Below are 25167 nucleotides of genomic sequence, written 5' to 3' on the forward strand. Positions count from 1 at the left end.
TGACCCACCCCAGCCTACTCCACCAGGCCCGGCCAAGTGTTTGGGACAGGAGCCATGCCCAAGCCCAGCCGTGGCCCCCAATCCACACAGCAGCCCCACCCAACCATCCTGGGCATAGCTCAGCTCAGTTCAGACACAACAACCCCAGCAAACTTGGAAGGCCTCTGCCCAGACAAGGAACCAGGCCAGGAGACATACCATCCTTTCAAAGAGAATTAGAAGGAAAAGGGATAGAGATATACAAAGGAAGAAAGGAAGCACAAAGAAAGGAAAGGAGAAACAGAGAGAAGGAGGAATGAATGAAGAGGGATAGAGAAAGAGAGGAAAGGAAGGAAAGAGAAAAAAAGGAAGGAAAAGAAAGGAAGGAAGGGAGACAGATCCAAGAGCAAGGAGAGATAGAGACAGAGGGTGGAGGAAGGAAACAGAGAAAGAGGAAGGAGAAAGAGGAGGAAAGGGAAGAGGAGGCAGGGCTGAAAAGCAAAGAAGGGAGAGCTGGAGGAGGGGGAAGAGGCTAATAACACATCTCTGCCTCCAATAGCTCCATCCTACACACCACTGACAGATTAATCTTCCTAATGCACTGCTCTAATGATCACAGAACCACAGAGTGTCAGAGCTAGAAAGGGCCTCAGAGACCATCTACTGTAACCAGAGGAGGAATCCCCCTTGTAACATCTAACCTCTGCATAAAGACCTCCAGAAGTGGAGGAGGGGCCACCCCCTACCCCCACCCCCACCCCCAGGCAGCCTCTTCCACTCGGGAACAGCTCTCTTAGCTTTATCAAACACGGAGCCTAAATCCTCCTCTTTGTAACTCTCGTCCATCATCCCTAATTCTGCCCTCTGGGGCAAAACAGAAAACAGGCCTAATCCCTCTCCCTATGACAGCCCTTCAAAGACTCCAAGATGGATACCGGCCCCCCACCCCCACCCCAGTCTTCTCTTCTCTGGCTTGTCAACATCCTTCCTGAAATTTGCTGCCCACAACTGAACCCAAGAGTCGAGAGGTGTTCTGACCAGGGCAGCACACAGTGGGACCATTTCTTGATGCTGCCCCTTGGGCCTATATACAGGTGTGGGGAACCTGCGGCCTTGAGGCCACCTGTGGCCCTCTAGGCCCTCGAGTGCAGCCCTTTGAGTGAATCGGGTTCTGTCAAACAGCCGCACTCGAGGACCTAGAGGGCCATAGGCTGCCTTAAGGCCGCAGGTTCTCCAGATCATATTACCCTTCTCAGTGGCCATACCGCACTAATGTACAAATGTAGAGACATCTCCACTTCAAATGTTCATGTGGACTATGGGTGCTGGACCTGTGGTGAAGCCTTCTGAGCTCATATTGGTCTGATCAGCCACAGTCGGACACACTGTACCTTGACCCCAACACAGTGATGTCATTTTTGGTCCTCTTTGAGAATGAAGGATAACAACCAACCAACCACAACTGTTGACTCACATTGAGATTATCTGTTGTTGTTCAGTCATGTCCAATTCTTCATGATGCCATTTGGGGTTTTCTTGGCAAAGATACTAGAGGGGTTTGCCAATTTCTTCTCTAGCTCATTTAGCAAATGAGGAAACTGAGGCACACAGGGTTAAGTAACTTGTCCAAGGTCACAAAGCTCGGAAATGTCTGAGACTGGATTTGAATTCAGGTCCTCGTGATTCCAGGCCTAGGCACTCTACCCACTGCAACACCTAGCTGAGATTGGAGGACATTAAACCCACTCCACTCCTATTTTTTTCAGACACACCAACATCTAACCACAGTTCCTCCCTTGTCTCATTTCTATTAAATGCAAAAGTGTCTACTACCATGTGCCAGGGCATTGTTCTGGCCCAAGGCAGAAATGCCACAGGCCCTCCCCTCAAGGAGCTTACATAACTCACACACAAAAAAGTAACCTTGGAGTCTATACAAAACCATCCCTTACTTTGGTGGATGGCCGATGGCTAGCCAGTATGCTCCCTGGTAGACTCCCAATGTCAGACACTGGTGGCAAACCTATGGAAAGACATGGGGAAAAAAGGCTGCCCTGTGTGGGCAGACCTGAATGGGCTGCATCCCCAGAGGGAAGATCTACAAGATCAGAGATTCCCCCGGAATATTGTGAGAAGACCAACTCATAGGAAGGCAGATAACACTAATGGAGACAGGGGAAGGGGGGAAGGGCAGAATCAGGGAAGGCTCATAAGAGATTTGGGGCTGGTTATCGAGCCCAACCCCCCACTTAAATGAGGCCAAGAGAAGTCCAGGGACTTACCCAGGGTCACCCATCTAGCAAACGCAGGCCTTGTGTGGAATAAAGCATCCAAGCTGCTCCTTGTGAAGGAAATTAGGATTGTATGAGGCCCAGAAGAGGAGGCTGTGCACTCCACACCCAGCAGATCACAGAGTCAGGAGACAGCAAACTGGAATGGAGGCTGTTTGACAACGGAGGGAGCAGTGAAGTGAGACGGGGAGGGTAGGTAGAATATGGGGAAACCATATTCTAGACCTGCAGAGTGGGCTTTTTCTTTAATCCAAATATAGGACTTTATATTCATCCTTATGAGATTTCTTACTAGATTCTGCTGTTAGAGGGTGGGGCCGACCTAAACGGGCTGCGATCTGCTTCTGAAACTCAGTTAAAATTTGGTAGGGAGGCTTACTCTAATATCTAGTTCTTATCACACTTGACTCTCACAACCACCCTGGGCCCACCAGAATCAGGAGGACCCAAGTTCAAATTCAGCCTCAGGACTTACTAGTTGGGTGGCCCTAAGCAAACTACTCCACTATCTGCCTCACTTTCTTTATCTGTAAAAGGGGGGGGGATAATAATAGCCCCCGCCTCCCAGAGGTGTTGTGAGGCTTAAATGAAAGGCACCTGACATATATTGTTGTTCAGTCATGTCTGACTCTTTGTGACCCTGGGTACCAATGCTGCGATTTTCTTAGAAAAGAAACTGGAGCTTTTGGGCATTTCCTTCTCCAGCTCATTTTACAGATGAAGAAACTGAGGCAAACAGGGTTAAGTGACTTGCCCGGGGTCATAAAGCTAGTAAATACCTGAAGTACAATTTGAACTCAGGCCTTTCTGACTCCAGGCCCAGCGCTCTATCCACTGAGCCACCTAGCTGCCTTCAACCACATACAAAGTAGGTACTATATAAATGCTAGCTATTATTACTATTAATATTACTAGCTAATCTTTCAGTCTGGAGTCATTCACAAATGTGAGAAGTCCAGATCTAGAATCTAGATCCTTAAGTGCGGCTTTTTGACTGAATCCAGATTTTGATTTGTTCGGTAGAATCTGGATTCGGTCAAAAGGCCGCACTCAAGGATCTAGAAGGCCACAGATTCCTCACCCCTGATCTATGTTCTCATCCAGGTCACTGAAAACACAGGACCGAGGACTGACCCCTGCAGCACTCTACTGAAGATCTCCTTCCGAGGTGACGCTGAGTGACCAGTCATCACTGCGGTGCTTTGAGTCTGTCCATCCAACTAGTTCTCAGAAACCAGCTAATTTTGCTACTATCTGCCCCACTTCGCTTTGCTACTACTTTGCTCAAATCCAAGTACACCCTGTGTTTATGGAATTCCTCTCTTCTGCTAGTCTGGGCAACCTGTCAAAAAGTGAAATGAGACTCTTCTGCCATGATCCCTACTTGACAAAGCCAAGCTGGCTCCTGGTCATCATTACAGCACTTTCCAAATGCAAATAAACCATCCCTTCCATGATACATTCCGGGATTTTGCCAGAGATTAGAGTCAAGCTCACCAGCCTCTATAAGTCTGCAGGCTTCTCTCACTTCCCTTTTCAGAAAATTGGGGCATCCATCTGTCTCCATTTTGCTGGAGTGTCCTCCTGTCTTTCAATGCTTCTCCTGTTCTCTACAATCTCCCGAAGACCTCTAAGAAGGGTTCAGCTACCTCATCCACCACTTCTTTCAGAGCTAGCGACAAATTAACTGAGAACAATGTGATGCCCTCTTAGCACATCCCCACTTAGTTTGTAATGCCAGCTCCCTGTTAACCGTCTTTGTTCTATCCTATCCCAGTCTAAAGATTATACTCCTTCGGGCAGCTAGGTGGCGCAATGAGTAGATCACTGGCCCTGGAGTCAGGAGGAGCTGAGTTCAAATTCGGCCTCAGACAATTGACACATTTACTAGCTGTATGACCTTGGGCAAGTCACTTAACCCCAATTGCCCTGCCTTCCCCCTTCCCAAAAGAAAAAAAAAAGATTAAACTCCTAGGCAGAGAAAGCAATAAGGCCAGGACCCGTGATTTTATTTGTACACAGAGATCTCCCGGTGAGGAAATTCCTCTATCAGTGGAGGTTGGCATCTTTTCTACCACATAAGAGTCTTAGAAAGTTGCCCCAAGCACCGAGCAGTGTCCTATAGCCAGTGTGTGTTAAGAGTCAGGATTTGAGGGTAGCTAGGTGACACAGTGAATTGAGCACTGTCCCTGAAGTCAGGCGGACCTCAGTTCAAATCCAGCCTCAGACACTTACTAGCTGTGTGACCCTTGGGCAAGTCACTTAACCCTGATTGCTTTAAAAAAAAAAGAGTCAGAATTCAAACCCAGGACTCCCTGGCTCTGAGGCCAGCTCTCTATCGACTACATCATTCCGCCTCTCTAAGGAGAGAGGGAGAGAGCACAGCAAATGAAGATGGGAGTACCTTCTCCTTTCAGTCATCCATGACTGCTGTCCCATTCCTTGGCCTGCCTCTCACTTCCAAAGCAGCTTTTCCAAAAGCTCTCTTGCTTGTCCTTGGAATTCACGGCAGCTTCTTGCAAGACTGCGGCATTCTCTTGTCATCATCCTGTTCCTTTTGTTTCCACTTTCTTTGCGAGTCTTTTTGAAATCTAAGTAGGTCCCCTGCTCCAAAACCTTCTGTGGCTGCCCACAGCCTCTGGGATCCAGTCCAAACCCCTTCTTTGCTCTTCAAGGGTTTCCACATACATCTGCCTTTCTTGCCTTGTGTCCCCACTGGTCCCCTTCAAATACTCCACAGCCCAGACAAACTATCCTGCTCACGACCGCCCCGACCTGGGCGAGCCTCCCAACTGTGTGCGTCTGTGTGAGCCACCCCTCCTGGCTGGAATGGTCGCCTCATCCCTCGCCCCCTCCCCACACACGCCCCACACCTTAACCTGGGGGAGTCCTTCCCTTTCAGCAAAGGTCCAGCTCCGGGCCCTCCTCCCAAAGCCTTCCTTTACCACAGGATGTGACGGAGCATGGAAAGGGCCTTACTGCTCAGCCAATCCAAGCTCACCATTTTCTAGATGAAGAAGCTGGGGCTCTGGCAGGTTGAGATTTGCCCACGATCACAGAGGTAGCACAGCTGGGACTCAGTGCCATCCTGCTGACCCCACATCCCCCATTCTTTCACTGGCACCATGCTCCTTCCTCCCAACCGAAGCAAGCCTTCTCTCCCAAAGCCCTCGTGCCCCCCTGGCCTTCCCTGTGCTACCAGCATCTTCGAACTTTGAAGCTATGAGCACATGAGCCTAGTCCCTTCCCCCAGCCCCACCCCAACTAGACCAGAAGAGGCTTAAAGGCATTTTGATCTTCGGATTCCCAACACCCAGCACAGGACACAGTGTGCTTAATACAGGTGAAGTGAATCTGTTGGAAGTGAAATTGATGAGAGGGAGAAGGAAAATAAGAAAAGGGAAGGAGGAAGAAATAGTGAAAGGGGAAGGGACGACAAAGGAATGAGATGAGAGCAAGAAGGAGAAAGGAAGAGAGAGGAGGAGGGGAGGTGAGAAGAAGAGAGAGGAGGGAGAGGGGAAAGAAGGAGTGAGAGGAAGAGGGGAGAGGAGGGAGGGAGAGGAAAGGGGAAGTGAAAGGAAGAGAGTGGAGGGAAGAAGGGGGAGTGGAAAGGGGAGGTAAGAGGAAGAGAGAGGAGGGAGAAGGGAAAGGGGAGGTGAGAGGAAGAGAGAGGAGGGAAGGAGGGAGAGTGGAAAGGGGAGGTAAGAGGAAGAGAGAGGAGGGAGAGGGGAAAGGGGAGGTGAAAGGAAGAGAGAGGAGAGAGAGGAGGGAGGGAGAGGCGAAAAGGGAAGTGAGAGGAGGGAGGGAGAGAGGAAAGGGAAGGTGAGAGGAAGAGAAAAGAGGGAGGGGGAGGGGAAAGGGGAGATGAGAGGAAGAGAGGAAAGGGGAAGTGAGAGGAAGACAGAGAAGGGAAGGAGGGAGAGGGGAAAGGAGAAGTAAGAGGAAGAAAGAGGAGGGAGAGGAGGAAGGGAGAGGGGAAAAGGGAAGTGAGAGGACGGGAGAGGAGGGAGAAGAGGGACAGCGAGGAAGGAGGGTCAGGGGAAAAGTGAGGTGAGGGGAAGACAGGAGGGAGGGAGAGGGGAAAGGGGAAGTGAGAAGAAGAGGGAAGATGGGGAGGAGGTGAGAGAAAGAAGGAAGGAGGGAGATGAGGGAGGGAGAGGGGAAAGGGGAGGTGAGAGGAAGAGGGAAGGAGGGAAAGAGAAGGTGAGAGGAAGAGAGAAGAGGAAAGAAGAGGTGTGAGGAAAAAAGGAGGAGGGAGGGAGAAAGGAAAAAGGAGGTAAGAAGCAGAGAGAGGAAAGAGGGAGAGGGAAAAAAGGAAGTGAGAGGAAGAGGGAAAAGAAAGGAAGGAGGAGGGAGGAAAAGGGGGAGAGGGAAGCAAGAGGAAGAAGAAGAAAGAAGGGAGACAAGAGAAGAAAGGAAGAGAGAAGCAGGAGGGAAAGGGAGGAGAAAGAGAAGGGAGAAGAACAAGAAGAAGAAGAAGGAGCAGCAGCAGCAGCGGGAAGGGGAGGAGGGAGGGGGAAGGGGAAGGGGAGGAGAAGGGGGGAGCAGAAGGGGGAAGGAGAAGGGGAGGAGGAGGAGGAGGAAGAGGAGGAGAGGAGGAGGAGGAGGAGAGGAGGAAGAGGAGAGAAGGAGGAGGAGAGGAGGAAGAGGAGAGAAGGAGGAGGAGAGGAGGAAGAGGAGGAGGAGGAGGAATCAGAGAAGGGGGAAATGATGGAAAATAAAGGAATGCTGATAGGCCCATTCTCAGCCAATAATGGCTCTAGAAGCCTAAGGCAGCCCCTGCCCTCAAGGTGCTACTTGGGAAGACCAAACTCACCCTGGTAAGTCAGTCAACAATTCCTCTCCCTCCTCTCTCTTCCTCTCACCTCCCCTTTCCACTCTCCCTCCTTCCCTCCTCTCTCTTCCTCTCACCCCCCCTTTCCCCTCTCCCTCCCTTTCCATCTTCTCTCTTCCTCTCACTTCCCCTTTCCCCTCTCCCTCCTCTCTCTTCCTCTTACCTCCCTTTTCCACTCTCCCTCCTTCCCTCCTCTCTCTTCCTCTCACCTCCCCTTTCCCTTCTCCCTCCTCTCTCTTCCTCTTACCTCCCCTTTCCACTCAAACACCTCCTGTTTGCTAGGCCCTGGGATACAAAGACAGAAAAGCCATCTCTGCCCTCTGGGAGCTGATAATCCGTCAGGGATGAGAACAGAAACAAAAAGAGGGCTCCAGAGAACTGCCTGTAGTCAGTGTATGCATGTTTTAATGGCCCAGGATGGAGAGGGAGGAGAGGGCTGGAGCAATCAGGAAAGGCTTCCTGGAGGAGGGGGGCTTTCCGCTAAGCCTAGAGGGAAGACACAAGGCATGCGGGGAGCATGGCGGGCAAAGGGTATTGCAAGTGTGGGCTATGGTCCCGGAGAAGCCGTGAAGACACAGCATGATGTAATGCCACTGTCACCAAGCCTGCCCTGTCCCAGGAGTGATTAAGTCATGGTGCGCTCAGACCCACAGCACCTCAGGATCCAGGGAGATGGCTCATCCTTCCCTGCAGTGCACCTGCACTCCCCGGGGACTACCACCGAAGCTTAGTTATTTATCTGTGCATCCCCAGCCCACTCTCAGTGTCTAAGACTCAGTCTTCCAAGGAAAAGGCAGTGAATAAAGGCCGAATTCTAGGGAGGCCCAACAGGTGGTGGGAAGACAGGAGGATGACAAATTCCAAGCCCTGGCGGGCCCTGCCTCCCCTCCCTGCCAACATTCCTTCCCCTCCCACACACAAAGGCTTCCTTGGAGAAGTCTCATTTGTAGGCCTCGGCTCCCTCCAGAGACAAAAAAGAGGAGCCTTCCTATAGCCCATGTCCTATAGCCCATGTGCTATAGCGCATGTCAGGTGCTTGGTCAGCCCTAAGGCCCTCGTGGCATTACAGCATTCCTCCTTACCTCCCCTCCCCCGGGGCCTCTAAGGCTACCCAAACCCTACCAAGCTCAAGCCTGATCTGGTCTAGATGATGAAAGAGGCTTCCTTGAATGCTCCAGACTGGGAATCAGGAAACTGGGGTTCAAATCCTAGCTCTCTCAAATCATTTGGCTATCTTGGACAAGCCCTTTCCCTTCTCAAATGACTCAGTTGTAAAATGAAAAGGTATGATAAAATACTCTCTGAGGTGCTCTCTGTCTAAGATGTTCTGCGTTCTGACATTCTGTGTTCTAAGGGCCCTTCCAGCTCCAACATCCAGTGTTCTAAGGGCCCTCCCAGTTCTGACATTCTGTGTTCTAAAGGCCCTTCCAGCTCCAACATCCAGTGTTCTAAGGGCCCTTCCAGCTCCGACATCTAGTGTTCTAAGGGCCCTCTCAGCTCTGACATCCAGTGTTCTAAGGGCCCTCCCAGCTCTCACATTCTATGATCCTAGGACTGTCCTCTGGCTAAAGAGCCAACACTCAGTTAGCACTTTCAGTTTGCAAAGGATTTCGCATATATAACCTCACCTGAGTCTCACAACTACCCTATAAGACACAGGTTGTTCTCATCCCCAAATTATAGATGAGAAAATGAGACTCAGAAAACTTAAACCTGTCCAGGATCACACAGCTAAGTGACTAAGGCAAGATCTGAACTCAGGTCTTCTGATATGGAGTCCTGGACTGCCACCACTACACCCTCTAACTGCCTCTGGAACTAGCAATCTCCTTTTTACCTTTCCTATAGCACTTTCTTTGTAAGGGGCAACTAGGTGACACCATGATGCATACATAGAGTATTCAGCCTGGAGTCAGAAAGACCTGAGTTCAAATGTGGCCTCAGACCCCAGCTGTGTGACCCTGGGCAAGTCACTTAACCCTGTTTGCCTCAGTTTCCTCATCTGGAAAATGAGCCGGAGAAGGAAATGGCAAACCACTACGGTATCTTTGCCAAGAAAACCCCAAATGGGGTCACAAAGTCAGACACGGTTAAACACCTGGGTTCAAAATATCAACTATATAAGCATAAATAGGGGGAGTGTGGCTAGAGGACGGCTCAAATGGAAAAAATCCTTAGAGCCACAAGGTCACTGAACTGACAATACAGCAGACACTCAAAAGCTAACCTCATCTTAGAGGCATTAATAAAAACAATGTTCCGAATGAGGGATAAGGGGAAGACCTCATCTGGAATACTATGTTGCATTCCAAGCAATGCATCCTGGGAAAGGTGAAGATGCTGGAGAAGAAAGCTGGCCAGGATGGCGAGGGTGAAGGCCAGGCCCAATGAGGATTGGCTGAAAAGATTGGGGATGTTTAACCAGGAAAGGGAGAGGCAGGAGAACTGCCTTCAAATACCGGAAGAGCTGTCCTATGGGAGAGGATGGGAGAAGATATCTAGTCCTCCATCTGTTGGACGCCTGACCCCGCTGTCATGTCCTGGACAGTTGAAGGGACTCCACCTGGTCTGCCCGGCTTCTGAGGCCAGAACTTGAAGCGATGGGTCGTAGTGGTAGAAAAGGGAGATTTCATCTGGGGGTCTTGAAGAATTTCCTAACGATTCATGCTGTCCAAATGTGAGATGGGCCACCTCAAGGGATGATGGATTCCCCTTTCTTGGACGTGGTCAAATCAAGGTTGGATGGTGACGATTCAGGTTCAAGCAGGAGTCAGGCCAGACTGACCTCTGAGGCCACTTCAAGTCTAAGAGGCTAGGAGCAAGTATACTCTCATCCCTTCCCTCCCCTCTGAATGCCTTTCAACAGAGGATCCCAAAGAACCCTTTAAAAACAGATTCCTCAATCATGACCTCAACCTGGTAGGGCTGGGAGCAATAAGCAGGCATATACATTCATCACATCTACACATATACTCACATATATACAGCATTACCATAGCCTGGAATGCTTCCTGGTTTGGCCATAAGGCTCAATCAGAACAACCAAAACAAAGAAATATCTATGAAGCCCCTACTGTGTGCCAGGCATTGGGCGAAGAGCACTGGGGATTCAAAGAGAGGCAAAAAAAAAAAATAGTCCCTGCTCTAAAGAAGATCCCAATTGAATGGGGAGACAATATGAAAGTAAATAACCATGTAGGTAATACATACATATACATATACATATGTGGTGTGTAAATGGTTACTGTGCATATATATTGTATTACATGGTTATATATACACAGATCATACAATAACTGTTGTTCAGTCACGTCCAACAGGGTTTCCGGAGGCAAAGATGCGGGAGTAACTTGTTATTTCCTTCTCCAGTATATCTAACAAATTGAAAATAATCCCAAAGAGATTGTGATTTTATGTGTATGTGTGTATATATAAATATACGTACATACGTGCATATACACACACATACATACATGTACATATATGTATATCTGTGTAAATGGTTATTACACATGTATATCATTATATACCATACACGTACATGTATATGATAAATTGAAAATAATCTGAGATTATACGCATACTATGTACGTATAGTTATTGTGTATATATAGGATTACATGGTTACATATATATCTTACACACATGGTTATTGTGTACATGTATTATCACGTATCATATATGTACATGTATGCGATCAATTGTAATCAAAGAGCTTATGTACATACCATAAATGTATATGTATACAGTTATTATGTTGGATTCTATATATAATATTGTATTATATGGTTACATACACAGAGAGACAGAGAAAGTGTGCGTATGCGTGCGTGTGTGTGCGTGTGTGTGTGTGTGTGTGTGTGTGTGTGTGTGTGTGTGTAAAATGAAAATAATCCCGATGAGAAAGCACAAGCATTACATGAGACCAGGAGGAGAGGCTTCTTGTAGAAAGGGGTGGGGGTGGATTTTTGCTGGCACTTGAAGGAAACCAGGAGGCAGAGACAAGTCAGGAGAGAATTCCAGGCCTGGGGAACAGCCAGTGAAAATGCCTGGAGTCTGGAGATGGAGTGTCTTGGGTGAGGAACAGCAAGGCGGTCGTGGATGTTACTGGATCCCAGAGCATGTGGAGGGCAGTGAGTTCTAAGAAGACTGGAAAGGGACCAGATTGTGAAAGGCTTTAAAAAGCCAGAGGATTTTATATTTGATCCTGGAGATAACAGGGAGCCACTGGAGTTTAGACCACATCAGACCACTTTGGTAGCTGACTAGAAGATGGACTACAGTGAGGAGACCTCCGGAACTTGGAACATTCCACCCCCTCCATGTTCCCAAAGGGAAGGAGAGCAGCTCTGAATCTCCCAGGACCCGGGCTGAGCTTCCTACAAAAGGCACCCAGCCCCCACACGGCCCAGTTCTACACCAGGATCAGTTCACCAGGCCCTTGGACTGGAGGAGAGGAAAGGAGACTGGAAGAAAAAAATCACCCACTGGCCCCCTGGTACCCTCAATTGAATTGGCAATCAGCTTGTTGCAATGACTTTTTTTGAATTTTTATTTTTTTTCTCAACTTAATAAACAGCGAATAAAATGATCATTTCCATACACATGGTGGAGTAGAACGGAAAGAGAGGATTGCATGTGAAGCCGAGAATCTCTATTATGTAGAGCTTTGCAATTAGATTTTCCACATCCCTCCCACCCTAGCTGATTGCTTTTAAATTACCCTCATTAAGGCCCAGCCTGGCTGTCGGGACCAAAGGCTCAGGAGGGGAGATAGAGAAGCTTGGGGTGCCCAACCAGTCTAGTAAGTGTAGAGGAGGGAGGTTTGGGGCCAAGGTCTCAGCCGTCACCCTGGGCCCGAAAGACTGAGGCTAATGAGGAGGGGGGCCTGAACCTGCTGCCCTCCCCTCCCTCTGATTGTCCTCATGAAAAGCCAAGCCAAAAGCAACCTCAGGGGAGAAAGCGTAGGCCCCAATCTCTGGGGGCAGAGATTTCCTAGTGCCCCCCCAAAAAAGCACTACTTTTAACTTCAAATTGGGTTCAAACCTTTTGTCTAAAAATACTGGCTCTAAGACCATGGGCAAATCACTTCACCTCTCTGAGACTCAGTTTCCCTCTGTGTGATTAATACTTTGTCTACAATACAGGGTTACTGTGTGGGAGGTGCTTATTGAGACCTTAACGTGGTAGCTGTTTTTACTTGGCATTTGTGGTTCAGCGGGCAGACCAGCCCCAGCATCCCTTGGGCCTGTGGTTTTCCAAAAGTCTATGATTAGGTCCCTGATGGTCAAGGCTTGGCCCCACCTTCCATCCTACAGAAGGCCACGTTTCAGGCTACTCTCTGCTTAGCCCATGGGGCTGGGGGGAGAACAGGAACGTAGGGAACATCAGGAGATATTTCAAGGTTTGGGGGAAGAGACCTGTCTTGTGGAGGGACATACAGCCTGCTCTCCTGTTGGGCCGAGTTGTGCCAAGGGAGGGGCTTGCCCACACCCCAAATAATCCCAATATGCTATCTTTAGGCTCGGAGTGCAATTAAGAGGGGCAGGAATGGAAAGGTGGGGCTGAGATGGGGGAAGGCCACACATCCCCTCTGCTTCAGCTCCAGGCTACAGAGGGGCAGCCTAGACAACATTAAAACTCTCTTCCAGCTTCTAAGGAGGTTACTAGAGGTCACCTAGTCCAGCTTCCTGGCTCCAGGCATTTAGCCTGGGTCTGTTGAGGAAGGGTGGCATAGGAGAAGCAGATAGGGCACTGGGCTTGGAGTCAAGTTAGACCTAGGTGCCAACTCCACCCCACATACTGGGATATCCTGTGTGACCCTGAACAAGGAATTTCTCTGTGACTCAGTTTTCCCTTCTACAGATGAGGGGGTTGGTCTCCATGGTCTCCAAGGTCCCTTCTGGCTCTAAATCTTTGGGCCTATGATGTGTGGGACCTAATGGCCCTTGAGAAGAAGACACCCCACAACCTCAACAATGAGTTCCATCCATCTGGGAAGGTGGCAAGTGCTTGTTTAGGTATAACCTCAATCTGGCCGTTATAGTTTTACACCCAGGCCAACCCCCTTGCCCTTGGGAGGAGATTACTCAAAGCTTTTAAAGCCTTCAGGGCCCCTGGGGTCCCTTTAGGGAGCACCTTCCCCTCTACACACAGTTCCCCTTCCCCTCACCACTCTCTATCCCAGGGGTGGGGAACCTAAGGCCTCAAAGCCACATGTGGCCCTCTAGGTCCTCAAGTGCAGCCATTTAATTCACTTGAGGACCTAGAGGGCCTCAAGGCCGCAGGTTCCCCACCCCTGTGCCTATCCCAACTCCTAGAAATACCCAGGCTTTGGCACCTAGGTGACACAGTGGATAGACTGCCAGGCTTTGGAGTCAAGAAGACTTGAGTTCAGACCCTTACTAGCGATGTAACCCCGGGCAAGTCACTTAAACTCTGCTTGCCTCAGTTTCCCCATCCAAAAATGGGGATAATAATAGTCCCGACCTCCCAGGGTGGATGTGAGGATCAAGTGAAATAATATTTGCAGCGTGTAGCGCAGTGCCTGGCACGTAGTAGGAGCTTTATAAAGGTTAACTACCGTAACCAGTACTGTTATGACGATTCTTATAGCCTACGGAACATTATCAGTAGGAAGAGGGCCTGAAAACGTGAAGGCGGCGCTAGAATTCTCACAGATCACAAGAAGTGACGCGCATCACATGCTTTAAGGTTTGCGAAGGACTTGACATGATTCTCTCGCTTGAGTTTACGTGATATATATTCTGCACATATTTATGTATGTGCATATTGTCATGTCATATTGGAGAAGGAAATGGCAAACCATGCCAGAATCTCTGCAAAAAAAAAAAAAAACCCGAATGGGGTCACCAAGAGTCAGACACCACTGAACAACAACCAAACGGTGTCTGTTAAAAGAAGTTCCTCGAGGGAGGACTGTCTCCCTGTGTCTTTACATCCATCCCCATCACCTCCAACAGTGCCTGACATATAGTAGGTGCCTTATAAATGCTTACTGATTAATATGAATCCCTCAAACCTAGCACATAGTAGGATATGGGCTATACCTATTCCCAGCACAATGCCTGGCACATAGTAGGTGCTTTATAAATGCTTGCTGATTGATATGAATCCCTCAAACCTAGCACAGTGCCCAGCACATAGTAGGTGCCTTATAAATGCTCACTGATTGATATGAATCCCTCAAACCTAGCACATAGTAGGATACCTGCTATCCCTATCCCCAGCACAATGCCTGATATATAGTAGTTGCTTTATAAATGCTTGCTGATTAATGTGCATCCCCCAAAACCTAACACAGTGCTTGACATATAGTAGGTACCTTATAAATGCTCCCTGATTAATACGTATCCCCCAAACTTAGCACATAGTAGGCTATGTGCTATATCTGTCCCCAGCACAGTGCCTGGCACACAGCAGGTGCCATCTAAATCCTGGTTGACTAAGCCTCATAAGAAGCCTGTGAGTCGAGCATTACCCTTATTATCTCCATATTATAGATGAGGATGCTTTGGGGTGAGGAAGGTTCACCACACAGCTGGCGTCAAAGGCAAGATGTGACCCTCGAGGTCCTCCTAACTCTACTAGGGCCTCCTATTTAAAAAGGCAGCCCTGACATTTTGAGAGCACCTCCAAGTTCATAGAGTGTTTCAACGGTGTCTCATCTTCTCTCCCCAACACCTCTGGTAGGTAGGCACCATGAGAGTTATTATCCTCTTCATACACATGACTAACCTAAAGCTAGGATGGGTTACATTCACTGCGCATCCCGCCCAAGCCCAAAGACCCTCTAAGCATCAGAGGCAAGATTTGAACCCAAACCTTCCTGACTCCCAAGTCCAGCGTCGGACTCACTGAGTCATGCTGCCTGTCTTCATGGGTAATATTATGTGGAGGGATAATGATAGAAAATGAGGCAAGGGGAAATGGAACTGGGTGAGGGAGTATGCTGTTTGAGGGGATGTTATCCACGTGGGAGAGCCTGAAAACCTGGGGGGCTGCTTTCCTTGTGGGAACATCCGGGAATGTGGGGGGTGGAGGATCATTATCTCTGCCAGAGAAATGGAGAATGTATAGAGAACATTATTCAAATGGTAGAGGGCAGGAATGTGGGAAGGAATGTTATGGGGGTGAAGCTGTGATGGGGAAAGGTTTGCCCAGCCTAAAAGAGCCAGGCCATGGCGGGGGTGGGGGGCAGAGAAGAGCTGCTGGGACCGGGGATATTGGAGCCATTGAAGGATTAAAAAGGACATTAAATGCCAAATTCCCAAGGGATCAGCCCTGAGAGAAATCAGCCCCTCTTCTGCCCGATTCCCAACCAAGTCCCAGATTCCCTCCTATCTGTATGGCAACCCACCATCCCAGAGGTATGGCCTACCTCTAAAGACAGTCTAGCCTGGGGTCCCCAGTGCCCTGCCCCCTCACTATTCCCTTCCCCTATGTGGGGTGGGCCAGGGTAGCCATTTCTAGACATGTAATTAGAGGGAAGAAAACAGCTGGGTGAAAGCCCAGAGCCCAGGTGGCAGTGGAGCATCAGACCACAGACCCCCCACCCACCCAGCCATGTGGCGCCTAGCTCAGAGTAGGGCTCAGATGTGGCTTGGGCCCTGGCCTCTGACTCTCAGCTCCCTGGGGATACAGGAAGGATGACTATAGACCTATCCAGAATCCTAGCAAGGCCTCCTGAAGGCCTGCCTTTATAACAGCCACTGCCCCCCCACATCCGTGACCTCCAGGGGTGCCCCAAATACCTGTAAGGATGGAGTCCAGACTCCTCTGTCTGACATTAGAAGCCCTTTACAACCCTACCAGACTCAGTCTTGATGTCCTCACACTTAAAATGGAGGGCTAGACAGAATGGCCTTAAAAGGTCCTTCCAGCTCTGAATCCTACAAAGTTGGGGGGTTAGACTAAGCGTCTCTTCCAGTTCTTACATTCTGTGTTCTAAGACCCCTCCAAACTCCGACAGTCTGGGTTCTAAGGGCCTTCCCACATCTGACATTCTGTGTTCTAAGGGCCCTCCCAGCTCTGACAGCCTGGGTTCTAAGGCCCCTCCTAGCCCTCCCATTCTGGGTTCTAAAGTCACTTCCATCTCTGATAATCTCTGTCATATCTCTACAACTTCCTCTCTCAGTCTTCTCTCCCCTATTCAAACTCAGGACTCCAATCAAACCAGTATCCTCCTGATCTCACACAGACACACACACAGACACATACAGTCACACACACACACACACACACATTCTCTCTCTCTCTCTCTCTCTCTCTCTCTCTCTCTCTCTCTCTCTCTCTCTCTCTCTCTCTCTCTCTCTCCTTTGCTCAAGCTATTTGGCCAAATACCTTCTGCCCCACCTCACACCCACCCCAATCCCTGCCTTACCAAGTCCTACCCATCCTTCCTCCAAGAACCTGCTTTAACCATTTTGGCCCACACTCCTCTTTCCCCACCCTGTCTTCCCTAGCACTTAGCTAGATACAGTTGGTGGTAGAGCCTAGGCTAGAACCCACGGGCCGATACAGCAGACTCCATCACCACCACCACCATCCCAAGCTGCATCCCCTGGGCTGACTTGCAGTGGGAAATCAAAGCCAGTCTGGAAGCCTGACTGTGGTCCCATCTTGCCTGAATCCAGAGGGACAGCCCAGCTGGTCTCTAAAGGAGTTATTCCCAATCCTTTGCACCTCCTGCTGTGGAAGGACCAGAGTCACAATGCCTGGAGGTCCCTCCCCGTGGGTCCCTCCCCAGCTTTGTTTCTCAATTTGGAACCCTAAATAATTACTCTTTGTCCTTGTGACTTATGTCACTGTCTTATGTACGACTCCCTGGGTGAACTATGAGTTCTCTGAAAAGAGTGCCCACGTCCTCCTTGGCCCTTCTCCTTCTCCCTAGCCTCAGGCTGTCCATACAGCAAACATTCGGTAAATATTTAATGCTGGGACAAGAATTGGGATGTGGGTGGGGGGAACTAGGGCAGAGAGCCCTGGGCAAAACTTTCAAATCCAAAGTAAGCATCACTTTGGGTTCAATGGATACTTGTTTGGAGTCCCTTGGTAACTACTACTCCTGGCTCCTCATTCCTCTTCTGTTCAATGCTTAACAAATAAATAAGAATATATCCAGCACCTACTGTGTGCCAAGCATGCAAAAACAAAATTCCCCTGCCCTCAAGCAACTAGTGAAGGAACTTCACAGCATGTATACAGAGGAATAAACATACACAATATAGACAAGGCAAATACAAAATAATGGGGGAAGGGAGGGATGGTAGAAATTGCTGATCGCTGGGGGGAAGCAGGAAAGGCTTCCTGTAGGAGGTGGTCTCTGAGAGGAACCTTGAAGGAAGCCAAGGATTCCAAGAAGCAGAGGGGAGGTGGGAGAGCATTCCGGGCACAGAGCATGGAGGCAGGGGAAGGAATGTTGTTTACATGCTAGGCAAGCAGGCCAGTTTGCGCTAGAACACAAGAGTACATGAGGGAGAGAAACAGGAAGTAAGAAAGAGAGGATGGAAGTTGTAAGACTTCAGGATTCTGATGGATGCCATCGGTCAATCAGGACTTCAGAAGCCTGAGGGCGAAATGTGCTTCGATCTCTCAACAGAGAGGTGGGAAGCTACAGGTGCAGAATGTGGCATACATTGTGAGAGCCATATTGATTTGTTCATTTGACTATATTCATCTGTTATGAGAGGAATATTCAATTTTTTTGCCAGGGAGACAAGAGGGGTGTGAAGAGTCAGTAAGGAACGACAGTGATATTTTTTTAAAAGCATCAATAAAATATTTTTAAAAAGAAAAACAGATTGGGGATAAAATTATAAAAGGTTTTAAAGAGAAAGGAGATCTGGGGTAATAGCAACTAGGCATGTTCCCACTCAAGCTCTTGGAGGATTCTACGCCCTCTAGAAGCCAGTTGTCCTCATGCAAGAGAGCCCAGAGAGAGGCCCCTGAATAATGCCGGCCCTCCATTTATTCCCTGAAGAAGCAGCCCCCCACCAATCCATGGGTAGTGGGAATGAGTCCTCAGCAATCTGTGAGGTTCAAGCCCCCAAATATGGACAGTCTGGGAGGGGGGCCTGCATGGTGGATAGCCAGAGTGGGGTTAGGACTTGGGAGCTCCACACCTTGTTTGGGGATGGAGGGAAAGACAGGATTCAGAGGCCTAGGGTGACCTCTCAGGAAAGACAGGCCAGCCAGAACCCAAAGACCCCTTTCCCTCCTACAACCTGGCTTCCAATCACAACCCAGCTTTCATTCACACACATACACACACGTATCAACTACCAGTTTTTTCCAGGGCAAGAGCCAAGAGTTCCCCATCCCACAGAGCCCTCAGTGACTCACTCTGAGGGTGCCTTGTGAGTCCTGAGAGAGGATGGAGTTAGAAGGGGCCTGACACCTCGTAGTTCTCACCTCATCGGGCCAGAGCAGGCTAACAGAGAGACCAGGCAAGGCAAACGAGAAATAAATGGTCTGCTTAATTTTGTAGGACAGCGGAATCTGTCTAGACACAGAAAAAAAAAACTTAGGAATCTTAAGAGCTTTGAGAGAGCCCTTGGAATAGAGAAAATCAGAGCTTGGAAGGACTTCAGGAGGTAAAAGATTGTGAGTTCCAGAAGAGGCCTTAGAATAATATATAATGTCAAAGCTGGGACATAGAATATCTGAGCTGAGAGGGGACCATAGAACATAGAAGACAGAACTCGGAGGGACAGAGCTCAGAGGGACCTTAGAACACAGACTGTCAGAACTGGGAGAGACTTTAGGAGATAAAAGACTGTCAGACCTAGAAGAGGCCTTAGATTAGAATATAGAATGGTAGAGCTGGGAGGGCCCTTAGAACACAGGATGTCAGGGCTGGGAGGAGCCTTAGAACACAGAATGTCAGAGCTGGGAGGGCTCTTAGAACACAGAATGTCAGAGTTGGGAAGGATCTTAAAACACAGGATGTCAGAACTGAGAGGGCCCTTAGAACACAGGATGTCAGAACTGAGAGGGCCCTTGGAACACAGGATGTCAGAACTAGGAGGGCCCTTAGAACACAGGATATCGGAGCTGGGAAGGCTCTTAGAACACAGGGGGCAGCTAGGTGGTGCAGTGAGTAGAGCACCGGCCCTGGAGTCAGGAGGACCTGAGTTCAAATCCGGCCTCAGACACTTGACACATGTACTAGCTGTGTGACCTTGGGCAAGTCACTTAACCCCAATTGCCCTGCCAAAAAAAAAAAGAACACAGGATGTCAGAGCTGGGAAGGCCCTTAGAATACAGAATGTAAGAGCTGAGACATCAAATATCAGGGCTGTTAGGGATCTTAGAACACACAGAACATTCAAACACAGAATCATAGAATCTTAGTTGTGGAAGAAATATCAAAGGTCTAAGACATACCCAAACCACAAATCCTCTCTAGAACATCCAAGAGGTCATGGAAGCTCTTCAAAAAGTGCACCTCCAAGTTCTCCTATCCTTTTTTTGGATATTTCTAACACAGAAAGTGAGAGCTCCCTGGGAGGGACCTCAAGGACCATTTAGCCCAGCCCCTCTGTACGTGCCACCAGAATCCAGGCATTCAGGTTGTTTTGATGTTATTGCTGTTACCAAAGGCTGTAGGGAGGATGTTGGACATGGTGGCAAAGTCAAAGGATCATAGGGAACCAGAAAGGACCTTAGAGGTCATCCAAGCATAGCTCCTTCATTTTGCAGGTACAAAGCTCAAACAGGCAGCAAGCTTCCCAGTGTCATGTGGTTAAGAAGTATACGAACTGGGACTTAGAGCAGGTTTCTCCTGCTCCATGTCCAGCATTCTGTCCCCTCTGTCACAATGCCTCAGATCATTGGCCAGACATCAGAAGACATGGGTCCTGATTCTGATGCTGGGTAACCTTGGCTAAGTCCTTTCCCCAAACTGGGCCTCAGTTTTCTAATCTATAAAACATGGGGGGTGGGGGAGGCTGGATTATTAGAGGACTTCTAGGGTCCTTTCTAGCTGTAAGTCCTGCTTGAGAGGCATTCACCCTTCATCTCTGGCTGGCTTCAGCTTGAGAAGCCTTGTCATCCCACCTCCTCCAGGAAGCTTTCCTTGACTGTCTCAGTCCTAGGGTCTCTGACCCTGGAGCTGGAAGGGATCTCAGAGGCCCTCCAAGCCCAAACTCTTTATTTTAAAGATGAGGAAACTGAGGCCCAGAGAGAAGGGACTTGCCCCAGGTCACATACTCAGTCAGAATTCAAATCAAAGTTATCTGACTCCAAATCCAGTAAGCACTAGCTCTCTCTCTCTCTCTCTCTCTCTCTCTCTCTCTCTCTCTCTCTCTTTCCTTTTACCTCCTGCTCCCCTCTTCTCTTTTCCCTCTCCCCTCTCCTCTTCTCTTTTCTCTCCTCTTCTCTCTCTTCTCTTCTCCCTTCTCTTTTCTCTCCTCTCCTCTCTCTTCTCTCCTCTTCTCTCTTCTCCTCTCCTCTACTTTCTCTCTTTTCTCTCCTTTCTCTTCTCTTTTCTTTCCTCTCCTCTTCTCTCTCTCTTCTCTCCTCTTCTCCTCTCCTTTCTCTTTTATCTCCTCTTTTCTTCCCTCTCCTCTCTCTTCTTCTCTCTCTTCTCCTCTCCTCTCTCTTTTCTCTCTTCTCTCCTCTCTTTTCTCCTCCCTTCTCCTCTCCTCTCCTGGTCAGCCAGTTGGGGAGCATACTTCTAGGCCTCAGAAATCCCGGCTCTCTGATTCATGCTGGGTGACCTCTGACCAGTCAGTTTACTTGTCCATGGGGTTAGTTAACCTCTGAGGTCCTTTCCATCTCAGACCATATTCTCTGTTAGGGAAGTTGTGTAATGTGATAGCATGAAAAGGAAACACAGGACCAGGGTTCAAAACTCTGCTGCTTAAAATCACCTGAGTTTTCTCATCTGTAAAGGATTTAGACTAGATGAATCTATCTCTAAATCTATCAAGCAATCCATAATTCTAACTTACTGTAGCCTAATTTCCCTTCCAGCCCTAATATTGTGATTCTGTGAAGATTGCTTTATAAATATTCACTGACTGACCAATGCTCCCCTCCTCCCCCCACGCTGGTGCTTTTCTGAATCATAACTATGTAACAATGGAATTGTCTGCTTTGTAAGGTAATGAGCTTCCTGTCACTGGGGTGTTTGAGCACAAGCAGAATGACCATTAGACTGTAAGCTTGAGAGCAGAGACTGTCCCAGTTTTCACCTTTGTGTGTATATTGCTTAGCACAGTGCCTGGCACACAGGAGGCATTTAATAAATGCTAGTTGACTGGCTAACCAATTTTCTGGGCTGCTATAGAAAGGGTTCCTTTATTGGTGAGATACTGGACTCTGAGATCCCTCAGTTCTGTTCCCCACTCCAAGACTAAGATGCTGACCCTCCTTCAAGGCAGGTAGGCGACCACAATGAACCTGGATAGCCAGCACAGGAACCTCCTTCCCCAGATTGACGCCACTTCCAGGAGCATAGAGGGGTTACCCCGTTTCTTGGTCTCCCAGCAAGCCTGTTACTAAATCAGGTCAAAACAAACCATATCCTGGCTTTAAGTGACCTCCAAGGAGAGGGATTCATTCTATAGCTTTCTCTGGGCTAAGGTGCTTTTGAGCCAATATCAATCTCACCTGTGGCTTACTTCTTGTTTTGGCTTGCCTGGGAAGCTGAAGAAGCCCTTTGGCCCCCTGGATCCCAGGGGGTGCCCCCCAGTCTCTGCCAGCCCCACGGCACACATTCAGAGTACCTTCACATATGTAAAGTATCCTTCAAGGAAGGGAATGCAAATATTTGTTGTCCTTAAATCATGTCTGACTCTCATGACCCTATTTACGGTTTTCTTCACAAAGATTCTGGAGTGGTTTGCCATTTCCTTCTCTCGCTCACTTTACAGATGAGGAAACTGAGGAAAACAGGATTAAGTGACTTGCCCATTGTCACACAGCTAGTAAGAGTCTGAGGCTGCATTTGAACTCAGATCTTCTAGACTCCAGGCCAGCGCTCTATCCACTCCACCAGCTAGCTGCCACAATGCAAGTATTATCTCCCTTTTATTGGTTGAAGAAATAAGGCTCTCTCCCACCTCTGAGAATCCCTAGCTTCTTTCAAGATGCAGCTTAGATACCCATTCCTATGGGAAGCCTTCTCTGATGCCCCCAGAGGTCACGAATTTAAAGCTGCAAGCACATTTAGGGATCAGCTTGTACAATACCCCCCTTTTATAGATGGGGAGAAGAGGCCCACACAGCTGATGCCATTTATCCAAGGTCACACAGCTAATAAGCAGCAGGGTTGGGACAGGAACCCAAGATCTCTTGATTCCAGACACAGCACTTCCCTGTAATACATTTCTTCCTTGAATTATCAAACATCATATGACCCAGCAACTCACACAGTGCCTTCCTTGCACACAGTAGGCACTCCATTGCATCAAACTGAATTGGAAAGGTGAGATCATTTGCCCTGGATCAGTAAAGTGCTAGAGTATGCTCTAGAATTCAGGTTTCCTGACTTCAAGAAAGTCACACTCATCACAGGGAACATGTAGATAGCATTTAAGGTTCCCAAAATGCTCTCCAAATATTAGCTCATTTGATCCTCACAACAACCTGGGAAGTAGGTGCTATTATTATCTGTATTTTACAGATCAGCATACTGAGGCTGGGAAGCTAGGATCACACAGCTAGTAAGTCTGAGACAGGTTTTTCTGACTCAACTCAAGTATTCTGCCCGATACTTCTGCCCAGTTCTGCCAGGCTGTGTCTGTTCTCCAAACAGATTACTAATAATGCTTGTCCTACCTACTTCATGCCTATGTCATAGGAAAATGACATGAGACACAAAGCCCTCAATGTCCAGCACAAGAGAACAAACAATGATGGCAGTTTTCAAGCATTAAACCAATATGAGACTCTACAGATGGTAGCTCCTGGAACTTCTAAGAGTCCTTGGCACCCTGAACTTCTGCAGGATCTCGTTCCTATTGCTGCCGCCCTCCCATCCACAGCCCTGACCTCCCGTGGGGCCCAGGGGAGAATGGGGAGAGGATCTGGATAAACCACATATGGGTGAGCCTTCTGCAAGACCTAAGCCCCCAGGCCTTAAAACATGGCATTCTAGTAACCTCCTCCTTCCTAACTCCCCAAGGAAAAGAGTGACGATGGCTACCCACCCCCAACCACTGTCAGCCCTATACCCCACCCCCAGATCATTTCACAACTTTGGGATTGGGGGGGGGGAGCAGGAGGAGGAGAGGAGAAGAGATCTTAACTCTTGCTCCAGGGGGGTCTCACAGCTACAAGCCATCCCAGATTAAGACTAAGACACTGTCAGCAAAGAGACCTATCAATGGTCTCCAGCCCCTCCTGATGTATTGACCTTGGACTGCGCCCCCCCCCAACACACACATAAGGCCTCCTCTATCCCAGGGGAGAGATGGCCAAGACCACGGAGGTGGCTTCCTCACCAACCTCTTCCTGTGCCTCCCAACACAGGTTCAGCCAGCCAGTAGTTAAAATAGAACTCCCCAGCTCCCAGCTCTGTGCTCTACAAGGCCCATATCATATGCACACACATGTGTGCTCATGTGCATGCACACACACAGGACACAAACACACAAACAGTCCTATCAACTCAGATCACTATCTCACACCCCTCACAGTCACACATTCAGGTCACTAACACACAATCATACATACCCCTAATGGTCACATGCAACCAGGTCACTATCACTTGAGCACACACACACACACACACACACACACACACACACACACGCCCCTCGTGGTCACACATATACAGTCACCAGCACACACACCCATCAGCCTCTCTCATTCACACATACATACCCTCTAATACATACACACCCATGGCCCCCACACATACAAATCCCAGTTATACTCCACGTCACTCTCTTACACACACCCCAATTACACATATACACCCTTCACCATCATGCATCCAGGTCACCTTCACACACACACACACACACACACACACACACACACACCCCTAATCACTATCACCCATACCTGGGTCACCCTGCCTACCTACTCCATCTCCTATATACATCTCCCATACATGGTCCATCACCATCACATTCATGTCTGACCCTAATAAACCTTATATGCCCCAATACCCTCACACTGGTGACCCTCAGAGAGTGAGAAATCCGCTTCTCCAAAGAAGGACACAAAGGAATCCCCTGAGACCAATGTTTTCTGTTCACCTGGAAATGGACAGTGACCAGAGAGGCACAGATACCGGGACACACCCATATATAGAGACACTCAGCAGCAGCAATACCCAGATGCCCCTCTCCCCAAACACAGTGGTCACACCCACCAGCCTTCTCCCACTATAGGATTAGGGCTGTGGTAAGAAGGGTGGCAAGGTCCAGTTCCCAGCAGGGCCTCATTTGAGAGGCAAAGGGGAATGGGGAGGGAGTATAAAAGCTGCACAATTTAGGGTCAAAGTGGTCCCCTCAAACCACAGGCAGAAGCACCTGGAGTATATGTGTAAAGGGGAGCAGAGAAGGGGGACCAGAGGGAGGGACTGTGCTAGACAGGCCCTAATCAGGAGATGGGAAGGAGAGGGGAGGAGGCCCTAAGGAAGAAGGGTTGGGGAACAGCAGGAGGGAAGGTGGAAGAAGGGTCAAGAGCAGGGGAAGAGCATGGAGGAGGGGAGCAGGAGGAGGAAGAGGAGGAGGACGCTGGCTGGGGAGGGAGTCAGGGAGAAGGATACTGGAGACCCAGGGCTGGGGAGAGGGTCAGGGAGAAAATGAGGAGGAGGAAGGAGGTATTTGAAGAGGAGAGAAAGGGGACACTTGGGGAGGGGAGGACAGGGGCATTTGGGGAAGGAGCTGGGGAGGAGGATATACTTTGGGTAGTGGTCATTTGGGGAGAGGGGAAGGGTGGACACAAGAGGGAGGGAGGACACTAGGGGAGGCGGGAGACGGACATTTGGGGAGAGGGGGAGGGGACACCTGCGGTGGGGGAGAGGCGGGCAATTTGGGGAAGGGGAAGAGGATTAGAGGGGAAGGGAAAAGGGGGGAGACA

General features: G+C 49.0%; 1 protein-coding gene across 1 annotated transcript in view; it reads right to left on the bottom strand.

Moving 5' to 3' along the window:
- Positions 1–25167, bottom strand: part of SDC3 (syndecan 3) — a 74501-nt gene that overhangs the window by 49176 nt on the left and 158 nt on the right. The window lies entirely within an intron of this gene.

The sequence above is a fragment of the Trichosurus vulpecula genome, chromosome 2, assembly GCF_011100635.1.
Source record: "Trichosurus vulpecula isolate mTriVul1 chromosome 2, mTriVul1.pri, whole genome shotgun sequence".
NCBI lineage: Eukaryota > Metazoa > Chordata > Mammalia > Diprotodontia > Phalangeridae > Trichosurus > Trichosurus vulpecula.